The following is a 13,382-nucleotide window of genomic DNA, read 5'->3' as shown; positions in this document are numbered from 1 at the left end:
GAGATATAGAGGAAAAAATATGCACACAAAAAAAAAAAAATCTGACACTTTTTTTTTTTAACTCTTTCTTTTTTTTTACTTTTTCTTCTTTACAATTCTCTCCTGCTATTGAGTACCCTAGGATCTGCGGTATGGCTGGTGATACTGTTATGATGAGTCACCGAAGGAGGAAAAAACAAAATATCAAGTCCAGAAAAACCAGAGAGGTTGGCAGCTATCGGATTGCAGACCCCTGAACCTATCCACAACAACTAGCAGTAGCCGTGGGGGGTTCCTACAGTGCCCTAGACCCCTCGATCACAGCCGGAGAACTACATAGCCAGACAGAAAGGGGAAAAACTAAACTGCCCCAGAGCAGACCCCAAAGCAATAGGCAGCCCCCAACATATAATGACGGTGAAGCAAGATGAAAACACTAACACAGATAGAAAGATAGGTTGAGCAAATGATGGGGCCCAAGCTAACTACATAGGACAGGATAGGAAAGCTGCTGTCTGCCATCCGCAAAAACCCTATCAAAATGAGCCAACCGACTGATAGGAAAAACAGGCCCTGAAGTCGCTAGGCTTCAAAAGACTATATCAGCACTCAGGTATATTCTGAAGACAGAGCAAAAGATCAACAGATCAGAGACAAAAATGGAGTTCAGCTCACCCCCAGCCGGAGATGGCAGAACTCCCAAAAAAACAAGGCAAAACAAAAACAAAACTGAAGAGTACAAAGAAGAGCAGAAAAACTTAGCTTTGAGATGCAGGAACCAGACTGGTCTCCAAGAATCCAGCAGGAAAATCACCAGCCAGGAAGAAGGGCGTCGGCAGCCTTATATCCAGTCCTCAATTCCAGCCACCCAGTCATCATCTAGCTGCCCAGGTGTTTGGCAATCAGCCTCACTACCTTCCTTCACCAGAGGAGGGAGTTCATCAGACCTCAATGATGAAGGGAAAAATGAACTCACAACACACCACATTAACCCAGTGCGCAGTGATGGACACGTAACGGCCCTGGCCATGCCTACTGGACCATGCATCAGTTGTGAGGTGCACCTTTCCACTCACTGATTGCTTGATTGCGTGGACAATGCGGTCTTTCACATGAAGGTGGAGGGCTGGGATGGCTTTGCGAGAAAAGAAGTGGCGACTGGGTAGGTCATAGCGTGGTACTGCGTAGGCCATGAGTTCGCGGAAAGCTGCACTTTCAACCAACCGATAGGGCATCATCTCTAACGAGATTAGTTTGGCAATGTGGGCGTTCAAACCCAGTGTACGCAGATGAGAGGATGAGTACTTTCTTGTCCTACTCATAGTCTCTGGTAGGGTGAGCTGGACTTGAGAGCTGCATATGGTGGAACTAGCGGTGGACATGGCGGACTGAGAGAGGGTTGATGATGGTGATGGAGTTGGTGTTCTTTCTGATGGCCTAGATTCAGTCTTTCGCTGCAATAACAGTGTGATTCCCTGACTGATTTGCCCTTGCGATGACAACTCAACATTTGCTGCTGGTGGTGTGCTAACCGGTGGACTTACAGTGGAAACAATGTAGCGTTGCTGACTACCTTCTTTGGGAGCAGTAGCACATGTGGTACGTGAGTTTTGGTAGTCCGTCCATACTTGCAAGTGCATGGTGGTTAAATGTCTTAGCATGCAACTGGTATTCAAATTTCTCAGATTTTTCCCTCGGCTAAAGGTCTTTGCGCACTTCTTTGCCTGATCATTAGGATTTTGTTCAAAAAAAGTGCCACACTGCACTCTTCCTACTATGGAAGACATTTTGAGGCCTTGCACGCTGTGCTATTTTGACCGTCTGGCCAAGCTGTCCTGCAACTCTTTTGGTTTTTGTAACCCGTTTTTGGACTGCTCCGGGACTGCCAGATAACAGCTGTTGCGATGTCGATGCCCGCTGCGGATGCTCCTCCTCCTCTTCTGAGCTATTGGCAGCGGCACCCTCTACCCCCAATGGATGCCAATCTGGGTCAACAACTGGGTCATCCATCACCTCCTCTTCAATGTCATGTGCACCTTCCTCTGTGTCACCGTGTATGGTGGTATAGTATGTGGGAAGGGGCACCTGAGTTTCATCTGGGTCAGATTCTGGCTCAGTACACTGCGAGGACAATGTAGTGCTCTGAGTGCATGTACCAGCAGAATCATCTATCAGTGGCTGTGCATCAGTGCACTCCATGTCAGATTCATCTTTGCCTGGGTAATTCACGATTTGACTTGATAACCCAGGCATGGTATGTGAAAACAGCTCCATGGTGTAATCTGTAGTGTGGCCTGCCGCACCCTTCAATTTTGGTTGGGGTGAAGGACACAAGGAAAGGTGTGGTTCATGAACATGAGCCTCCAATGATGACTCAGTGCTTTTACTTTTTAAAACTTCAGAAGAGGAGGCGATAGAGCTGGTGGATGAGTCAGCAATGTAAGCCAAAACTTGTTCTTGAAGCTCCGGTTTTAAAAGCGGTTTACCTACTCCCAGAAAAGGGAGCCTTCGAGGCCTTGTGGAGCCAGACGATGACGCAGGCTCAACACCTCCTGCATTAGGTGCTATTTTGCTTTTGCCACTACCAGCAGATCCACCACCAACACCAACACCATCATTACCAGCTGCCAACCCCCGCCAGCTTCCATCACACTTCCTCATTTTTTGGGAAAATGTACCCAAAAAACCACCAACTATATGGTACTGTAAAACAAGGTACAAGGTGTATATAGTAGTGGGGAGAATTTGAATCTCTTTAGACTTCAGGACACAATTGGATTCTGTCAGGCCCTGTTTATTTTACACCGCAATGTGACAGGCAGATTATGGATGGTGTAATAAAGGTGGATAGAGGACTGTGGAGAATTGTAATCTCTCTAGACTTCCGGATACAGTTGGATTCTGTCAGGCCCTTTTTATTTTACACCGCAATGTGACAGGCAGATTATGGATGGTGTAAGAAAGGTGGAAAGAGGACTGTGGAGAATTGGAATCTCTCTAGACTTCAGGACACAGTTGGATTCTGTCAGGCCCTGTTTATTTTACACCGCAATGTGACAGGCAGATTCTGGATGGTGTAAGAAAGGTGTTGTCACGCGGGGCTTAGGACAACTAAGGCAGAAATACCCGGGGCCCCTGTGGTGTCCCTTTCACTAGGGGAAACCCTGTCTGACCCTCAACCCAGGGTTTTTGCTGAAGGTGCAAATGCCTGAGCCTCCACCCTTTCCTTATCTCTTGCTCAGCCCTGCACTTAGCCCTCCACCCTCCACCCAGTGAGGAGACACACCACCAAAGCTCCCACACAAATAAGACAGACAGGGAGAACTTAAACTGCACTGCGCCGCACACACACAGGAATATACAGTAATGTGAACAGGGCACAACTAAACACAAATATGGGAAGGAGAAAGGATAACGACGGATCATACGACACCAGATACGAATCTCTCTCTCTGCAACACCTCCACTCCAGACCGGAACCACTTGGTATGAAAACACAAGCTATAATCGGCGACGCCCATATGCCAGTATGACTATTTAAAGACCGTGGGCGTGACTAACCTTCCAACCTGGTCTCCAGCAGGATTAACCCCCGAGAGCCTGAAGATCAAGCCGGCGCCACTGAGGCTATAGTGGCTGGAGGTGGAACTACCTCTGCCTGCCGGACGCTGTGGTGTGAACAGCGTCCGACATGACAGTACCCCATCTTCTACGAGGGACCCCAGGGCCCTCAAGACTCATAGGACCCGGCTTGTCCTTATGACGACGGTGAAAAAACTGACCAGCCGATCCGCATGTATGTCTGAGGCTGGAACCCAAGACCTCTCCTCCGGACCATACCCCCGCCAGTGCACCAAATACTGCAGAGTACGGCGTACTACTCAAGAGTCCACTACCTTGGCGACCTCGAACTCTAAATCGCCATCCACCATGACTGGAGGTGGCATCGGCGTCGTGTCCACCAAGCCTACCACCTTTTTCAATAAAGCCCTGTGAAAAACGTTATGTATTCTGTACACCGCAGATAGTTCCAACCGATAAGCCACTGGGTTAATGATGGCAGAAATCCTAAAAGGCCCAATAAACCTTGGACCCAGTTTTAAAGATGGAATTTTGAGTTTTATGTTCTTCGTAGCTAACCACACCCATTCACCCACACACAGGTCCGGACCTGGCACGCGTCTACTGTCAGCCACCCGTTTGTACCTGGCACTCATGCTCAACAAACGCTGTTTCACCCGCCTCCAGACTGATGACAATTGGGCTCCTAGCTGATCCTCCTCTGGGACACCCCCGGAGTCACCCTGACGTAAGGTACAAAACTGAGGATGTTGACCGTACACACAAAAGAATGGAGACTCTCCTGATGACTCTTGGAGGTGATTATTTAACGCGAATTCGGCCAGAGGAAGGAAAGTAGACCACTCCTCCTGGTTGTCGGACACAAAACATCGTAAATACTGTTCTAGATTTTGGTTCATGCGCTCAGTTTGTCCATTAGACTGTGGATGAAACGCCGATGAATGTGACAACTTGATCCCCAACCTTGAGCAAAAAGCTTTCCAAAACCTCGCCACAAATTGCGTACCCCTATCATATACTATGTCAGATGGTACTCCGTGGAGTCTGACCACCTCCTTCACAAATACCTGAGCCAACGTCTTAGCATTGGGCAAAGAAGACAACGCCACAAAATGCGCCATCTTTGAAAAACGGTCAACCACCACCAGGATGACCGTGTTCCCTGCCGAGGCTGGCAAGTCAGTGATAAAATCCATGGAGATTTCTGTCCATGGCCTATTGGGTACCCCCAGAGGCTGTAGCGTGCCAGCAGGATGGGTTCGGGGTGACTTAGCCCTAGCGCACGTGATGCAAGCTGCCACGTACGAGACCACGTCCTGCCGGATTTTGGGCCACCAGAAACGACGCGATACCAGCTCTAAGGTGCCCTTCACCCCTGGATGACCAGCCAGTACCGAATCGTGGTGTTCCTTCAACACCTTAAGCCGAAGATGCAGGGGTACAAATGATTTGTTGGCGGGAAGTCCTGGTGGTACCTCCTCTTGGGCCTCGGCAATCTCCGCCTCTACCTCCATCGTGAGAGCCGAGACCACTACCCCTTTCTGGAGGATGGGTACCGGCTCTTCCCGAGGTTCTCCCCCCGGAAAACACCTAGACAAAGCATCCGCCTTGGAGTTTTTAGCCCCGGGACGGTACGTCACAAGAAAATTGAAACGAGTAAAAAACAATGCCCAGCGAGCCTGCCTAGGAGACAGACGCTTGGCCGACTCCAGATAGAGCAGATTCTTATGGTCGGTGATAACTGTGACCTGGTGAGCCGCCCCCTCCAAGAAGTGTCGCCATTCCTCAAAAGCCAGTTTGATGGCCAACAACTCCCTGTTGCCGATATCATAATTCCGTTCGGCCGGCGACAGGTTCTTGGAGAAGTAGGCGCATGGATGCATCTCGCTCAAGGACGAGCCTTGAGACAGTACTGCCCCCACTCCCACCTCCGGCGCATCAACCTTTACCACAAAAGGTTTAGACACGTCTGGTTGCACCAGAATGGGGGCTGAAGCAAAACTATTCTTCAGACGCTCAAATGCACGTATAGCCACCTCAGGCCAGTTCGCCAGATCGGCACCCTTTTTTGTCATGTCCGTGAGCGGTTTGGCGACAGTCGAAAAGTGTTTTATAAATTTCCTATAATAATTCGCAAACCCAAGGAACCGCTGGAGTGCTTTCAGACTCTCCGGCCTCTCCCATTGCAGCACCGCTTGCACCTTAGCGGTGTCCATTTTAAAACCGGCTGCAGACACAATATATCCCAAAAAGGGCAACTCCTGGACAAAAAATAAACATTTTTCCAGCTTAGCATAGAGCTGGTTCTCCCGGAGCAACTGTAACACCTGCCTAACATGCTCCAAATGAGTGTCCCGATCGCTAGAATAAATGAGGATATCATCCAGGTATACAATCACAAATCTCCCCAGGACATGAGCAAATACATCATTAATAAAATGTTGGAAAACGGCAGGCGCGGTGGTCAACCCAAACGGCATAACCAGACTCTCAAAATGACCCTCAGGAGTGTTAAACGCCGTCTTCCACTCATCCCCCTGATGGACCCTTATGAGGTTATACGCCCCCCTGAGGTCCAGCTTGGAAAACCATTTCGCCCCCGCTACCTGGTTGAACAAATCCGGGATCAACGGCATTGGGTAGGGATCACGGATAGTAATCTGGTTTAACTCTCGGAAATCCAGACACGGGCGTAACCCCCCATCTTTCTTCTTAATGAAGAAAAACCCCGCGGCTACAGGCGAGGACGAAGGCCGGATGTGTCCTTTGCTCAGACTCTCCGCGATGTAGTCTTTCAGAGCTTGCCTCTCAGGACCAGAAATATTAAACATCCTGGCCTTAGGTAATTTGGCCCCGGGTTTTAACCTAATTGCACAGTCATAGGCTCTATGTGGAGGCAGTTCTGAGCAACCCTTCTCAGAGAAAACATCCGCGAAATCCTGCAAAGCCTCCGGCAGGCTGGGCGTCACGGCGGACACACATGTGGCCAAGCAATTGTCTTGGCAGAAACCACTCCATTGCACTATGTCCTGAGTTTTCCAATCAATTACCGGGTTGTGCCTGGACAGCCATGGAAAACCCAGGACCATTTGAGCTGGGAGATTACGGAGGACCCTACATGTAACCGACTCAGAATGTAGGACCCCAATGTGGAGTTTTACCTCTGCCACAAACTCAGTAATCTCCCCTTGAGGGAGGGGAGCAGCATTAATGGTCACCACCTGTATGGGGTGAGGAAGTTTTTCGATCTTAAACCCGGCGGTGTTTGCAAACTCCTCATCTATGAGATTGGTAGCGGAACCGCTATCCACAAACACTGATATAGGTAGCTCTCTGCCAGCGATAATAACCTTGGCAGGGAGCATACATTGAGATACCATCATGGAGGATATGCATACGCTCACTTGGGTCTCCTCCATACCCTCTGAGCTTAACAGTTTTCCACCGATGTGACCCTCTTAGGTAGTACCGGGCAAACGTTAACATAATGACCTCTTTTACCACAGTAGAAACATGCTCCGGGCTTCCGGAATCCCGGAGCGCGAGGCTGAACCTGTGCCACGCCAGCAATCTGCATAGGTTCAGGGGACTCATCTACTTCAACCACACCTGCACCTCTGCTTTCCCCCAGAGGTAGCGTCTCCTGTGCCCCCTGACGAAAACGGCGATCAATACGTATCACCAAACTCATGGCAGACTCCAATGATGCCGGAGTCTCATACATCAGGAGGGCTTGTTTCACCCTCCCTGATACCCCATGAATAAACTGGCTCCGCAGTGCTGGGTCATTCCACTGTGTGTCTACAGCCCAGCGGCGAAATTCCGAACAATAGTCCTCTGCCAAGCACTCCCCCTGGCGGAGGGCGCGGATTTTAGATTCCGCTAGAGCCAGTCAGTCAGGGTCATCGTAAATGAGCCCGAGGGCAGAAAAAACATTATCGACCGAATGAAATGTAGCAGAGTCAGCTGGTAAGGAAAATGCCCATGCTTGGGGGTCACCACTCAGTAATGACAACACCAGCCCTACTCGCTGGGCCTCATTACCTGAGGAGATTGGCCGCATGCGGAAGTATAATTTGCAGGCCTCCCGAAATACGACAAATTTGCTGCGATCGCCTGAAAATCGTTCTGGCAGCGGAAACTTCGGCTCTGCACCGATACCTGCAGATGCCGTTTGCACCTTTGCTACTACCAGGCCCTGCTGCTGAACTGCCCCTTTCAACTCGGAGACCTGTAAGGACAGCGCCGCCAACTGGCGGGTTATGGAATCCATGGGATCCATGGACTCCTGAAAAAATGTGGGCCGATTATAATGTCACGCGGGGCTTAGGACAACTAAGGCAGAAAAACCCGGGGCCCCTGTGGTGTCCCTTTCACTAGGGGAAAACCTGTCTGACCCTCAACCCAGGGTTTTTGCTGAAGGTGCAAATGCCTGAGCCTCCACCCTTTCCTTATCTCCTGCTCAGCCCTGCACTTAACCCTCCACCCTCCACCCAGTGAGGAGACACACCACCAAAGCTCCCACACAAATAAGACAGACAGGGAGAACTTAAACTGCACTGCGCCGCACACACACAGGAATATACAGTAATGTGAACAGGGCACAACTAAACACAAATATGGGAAGGAGAAAGGATAACGACGGATCATACGACACCAGATACGAATCTCTCTCTCTGCAACACCTCCACTCCAGACCGGAACCACTTGGTATGAAAACACAAGCTATAATCGGCGACGCCCATATGCCAGTATGACTATTTAAAGACCGTGGGCGTGACTAACCTTCCAACCTGGTCTCCAGCAGGATTAACCCCCGAGAGCCTGAAGATCAAGCCGGCGCCACTGAGGCTATAGTGGCTGGAGGTGGAACTACCTCTGCCTGCCGGACGCTGTGGTGTGAACAGCGTCCGACATGACAGTACCCCATCTTCTACGAGGGACCCCAGGGCCCTCAAGACTCATAGGACCCGGCTTGTCCTTATGACGACGGTGAAAAAACTGACCAGCCGATCCGCATGTATGTCTGAGGCTGGAACCCAAGACCTCTCCTCCGGACCATACCCCCGCCAGTGCACCAAATACTGCAGAGTACGGCGTACTACTCAAGAGTCCACTACCTTGGCGACCTCGAACTCTAAATCGCCATCCACCATGACTGGAGGTGGCATCGGCGTCGTGTCCACCAAGCCTACCACCTTTTTCAATAAAGCCCTGTGAAAAACGTTATGTATTCTGTACACCGCAGATAGTTCCAACCGATAAGCCACTGGGTTAATGATGGCAGAAATCCTAAAAGGCCCAATAAACCTTGGACCCAGTTTTAAAGATGGAATTTTGAGTTTTATGTTCTTCGTAGCTAACCACACCCATTCACCCACACACAGGTCCGGACCTGGCACGCGTCTACTGTCAGCCACCCGTTTGTACCTGGCACTCATGCTCAACAAACGCTGTTTCACCCGCCTCCAGACTGATGACAATTGGGCTCCTAGCTGATCCTCCTCTGGGACACCCCCGGAGTCACCCTGACGTAAGGTACAAAACTGAGGATGTTGACCGTACACACAAAAGAATGGAGACTCTCCTGATGACTCTTGGAGGTGATTATTTAACGCGAATTCGGCCAGAGGAAGGAAAGTAGACCACTCCTCCTGGTTGTCGGACACAAAACATCGTAAATACTGTTCTAGATTTTGGTTCATGCGCTCAGTTTGTCCATTAGACTGTGGATGAAACGCCGATGAATGTGACAACTTGATCCCCAACCTTGAGCAAAAAGCTTTCCAAAACCTCGCCACAAATTGCGTACCCCTATCATATACTATGTCAGATGGTACTCCGTGGAGTCTGACCACCTCCTTCACAAATACCTGAGCCAACGTCTTAGCATTGGGCAAAGAAGACAACGCCACAAAATGCGCCATCTTTGAAAAACGGTCAACCACCACCAGGATGACCGTGTTCCCTGCCGAGGCTGGCAAGTCAGTGATAAAATCCATGGAGATTTCTGTCCATGGCCTATTGGGTACCCCCAGAGGCTGTAGCGTGCCAGCAGGATGGGTTCGGGGTGACTTAGCCCTAGCGCACGTGATGCAAGCTGCCACGTACGAGACCACGTCCTGCCGGATTTTGGGCCACCAGAAACGACGCGATACCAGCTCTAAGGTGCCCTTCACCCCTGGATGACCAGCCAGTACCGAATCGTGGTGTTCCTTCAACACCTTAAGCCGAAGATGCAGGGGTACAAATGATTTGTTGGCGGGAAGTCCTGGTGGTACCTCCTCTTGGGCCTCGGCAATCTCCGCCTCTACCTCCATCGTGAGAGCCGAGACCACTACCCCTTTCTGGAGGATGGGTACCGGCTCTTCCCGAGGTTCTCCCCCCGGAAAACACCTAGACAAAGCATCCGCCTTGGAGTTTTTAGCCCCGGGACGGTACGTCACAAGAAAATTGAAACGAGTAAAAAACAATGCCCAGCGAGCCTGCCTAGGAGACAGACGCTTGGCCGACTCCAGATAGAGCAGATTCTTATGGTCGGTGATAACTGTGACCTGGTGAGCCGCCCCCTCCAAGAAGTGTCGCCATTCCTCAAAAGCCAGTTTGATGGCCAACAACTCCCTGTTGCCGATATCATAATTCCGTTCGGCCGGCGACAGGTTCTTGGAGAAGTAGGCGCATGGATGCATCTCGCTCAAGGACGAGCCTTGAGACAGTACTGCCCCCACTCCCACCTCCGGCGCATCAACCTTTACCACAAAAGGTTTAGACACGTCTGGTTGCACCAGAATGGGGGCTGAAGCAAAACTATTCTTCAGACGCTCAAATGCACGTATAGCCACCTCAGGCCAGTTCGCCAGATCGGCACCCTTTTTTGTCATGTCCGTGAGCGGTTTGGCGACAGTCGAAAAGTGTTTTATAAATTTCCTATAATAATTCGCAAACCCAAGGAACCGCTGGAGTGCTTTCAGACTCTCCGGCCTCTCCCATTGCAGCACCGCTTGCACCTTAGCGGTGTCCATTTTAAAACCGGCTGCAGACACAATATATCCCAAAAAGGGCAACTCCTGGACAAAAAATAAACATTTTTCCAGCTTAGCATAGAGCTGGTTCTCCCGGAGCAACTGTAACACCTGCCTAACATGCTCCAAATGAGTGTCCCGATCGCTAGAATAAATGAGGATATCATCCAGGTATACAATCACAAATCTCCCCAGGACATGAGCAAATACATCATTAATAAAATGTTGGAAAACGGCAGGCGCGGTGGTCAACCCAAACGGCATAACCAGACTCTCAAAATGACCCTCAGGAGTGTTAAACGCCGTCTTCCACTCATCCCCCTGATGGACCCTTATGAGGTTATACGCCCCCCTGAGGTCCAGCTTGGAAAACCATTTCGCCCCCGCTACCTGGTTGAACAAATCCGGGATCAACGGCATTGGGTAGGGATCACGGATAGTAATCTGGTTTAACTCTCGGAAATCCAGACACGGGCGTAACCCCCCATCTTTCTTCTTAATGAAGAAAAACCCCGCGGCTACAGGCGAGGACGAAGGCCGGATGTGTCCTTTGCTCAGACTCTCCGCGATGTAGTCTTTCAGAGCTTGCCTCTCAGGACCAGAAATATTAAACATCCTGGCCTTAGGTAATTTGGCCCCGGGTTTTAACCTAATTGCACAGTCATAGGCTCTATGTGGAGGCAGTTCTGAGCAACCCTTCTCAGAGAAAACATCCGCGAAATCCTGCAAAGCCTCCGGCAGGCTGGGCGTCACGGCGGACACACATGTGGCCAAGCAATTGTCTTGGCAGAAACCACTCCATTGCACTATGTCCTGAGTTTTCCAATCAATTACCGGGTTGTGCCTGGACAGCCATGGAAAACCCAGGACCATTTGAGCTGGGAGATTACGGAGGACCCTACATGTAACCGACTCAGAATGTAGGACCCCAATGTGGAGTTTTACCTCTGCCACAAACTCAGTAATCTCCCCTTGAGGGAGGGGAGCAGCATTAATGGTCACCACCTGTATGGGGTGAGGAAGTTTTTCGATCTTAAACCCGGCGGTGTTTGCAAACTCCTCATCTATGAGATTGGTAGCGGAACCGCTATCCACAAACACTGATATAGGTAGCTCTCTGCCAGCGATAATAACCTTGGCAGGGAGCATACATTGAGATACCATCATGGAGGATATGCATACGCTCACTTGGGTCTCCTCCATACCCTCTGAGCTTAACAGTTTTCCACCGATGTGACCCTCTTAGGTAGTACCGGGCAAACGTTAACATAATGACCTCTTTTACCACAGTAGAAACATGCTCCGGGCTTCCGGAATCCCGGAGCGCGAGGCTGAACCTGTGCCACGCCAGCAATCTGCATAGGTTCAGGGGACTCATCTACTTCAACCACACCTGCACCTCTGCTTTCCCCCAGAGGTAGCGTCTCCTGTGCCCCCTGACGAAAACGGCGATCAATACGTATCACCAAACTCATGGCAGACTCCAATGATGCCGGAGTCTCATACATCAGGAGGGCTTGTTTCACCCTCCCTGATACCCCATGAATAAACTGGCTCCGCAGTGCTGGGTCATTCCACTGTGTGTCTACAGCCCAGCGGCGAAATTCCGAACAATAGTCCTCTGCCAAGCACTCCCCCTGGCGGAGGGCGCGGATTTTAGATTCCGCTAGAGCCAGTCAGTCAGGGTCATCGTAAATGAGCCCGAGGGCAGAAAAAACATTATCGACCGAATGAAATGTAGCAGAGTCAGCTGGTAAGGAAAATGCCCATGCTTGGGGGTCACCACTCAGTAATGACAACACCAGCCCTACTCGCTGGGCCTCATTACCTGAGGAGATTGGCCGCATGCGGAAGTATAATTTGCAGGCCTCCCGAAATACGACAAATTTGCTGCGATCGCCTGAAAATCGTTCTGGCAGCGGAAACTTCGGCTCTGCACCGATACCTGCAGATGCCGTTTGCACCTTTGCTACTACCAGGCCCTGCTGCTGAACTGCCCCTTTCAACTCGGAGACCTGTAAGGACAGCGCCGCCAACTGGCGGGTTATGGAATCCATGGGATCCATGGACTCCTGAAAAAATGTGGGCCGATTATAATGTCACGCGGGGCTTAGGACAACTAAGGCAGAAAAACCCGGGGCCCCTGTGGTGTCCCTTTCACTAGGGGAAAACCTGTCTGACCCTCAACCCAGGGTTTTTGCTGAAGGTGCAAATGCCTGAGCCTCCACCCTTTCCTTATCTCCTGCTCAGCCCTGCACTTAACCCTCCACCCTCCACCCAGTGAGGAGACACACCACCAAAGCTCCCACACAAATAAGACAGACAGGGAGAACTTAAACTGCACTGCGCCGCACACACACAGGAATATACAGTAATGTGAACAGGGCACAACTAAACACAAATATGGGAAGGAGAAAGGATAACGACGGATCATACGACACCAGATACGAATCTCTCTCTCTGCAACACCTCCACTCCAGACCGGAACCACTTGGTATGAAAACACAAGCTATAATCGGCGACGCCCATATGCCAGTATGACTATTTAAAGACCGTGGGCGTGACTAACCTTCCAACCTGGTCTCCAGCAGGATTAACCCCCGAGAGCCTGAAGATCAAGCCGGCGCCACTGAGGCTATAGTGGCTGGAGGTGGAACTACCTCTGCCTGCCGGACGCTGTGGTGTGAACAGCGTCCGACATGACAGGTGTATAGAGGACTGTGCAGAATTGGAATCTCTGTAGACTTCAGGACAAAGTTTGATTCTGTCAGGCCCTGTTTATTTTACAACGCAATGTGA

Source organism: Dendrobates tinctorius, unplaced genomic scaffold (assembly GCF_039654945.1).
Source record: "Dendrobates tinctorius isolate UK_male_01 unplaced genomic scaffold, ASM3965494v1 ptg000154l, whole genome shotgun sequence".
Classification (NCBI taxonomy): domain Eukaryota; kingdom Metazoa; phylum Chordata; class Amphibia; order Anura; family Dendrobatidae; genus Dendrobates; species Dendrobates tinctorius.
Note: the sequence above shows the minus strand (reverse complement) of the source record.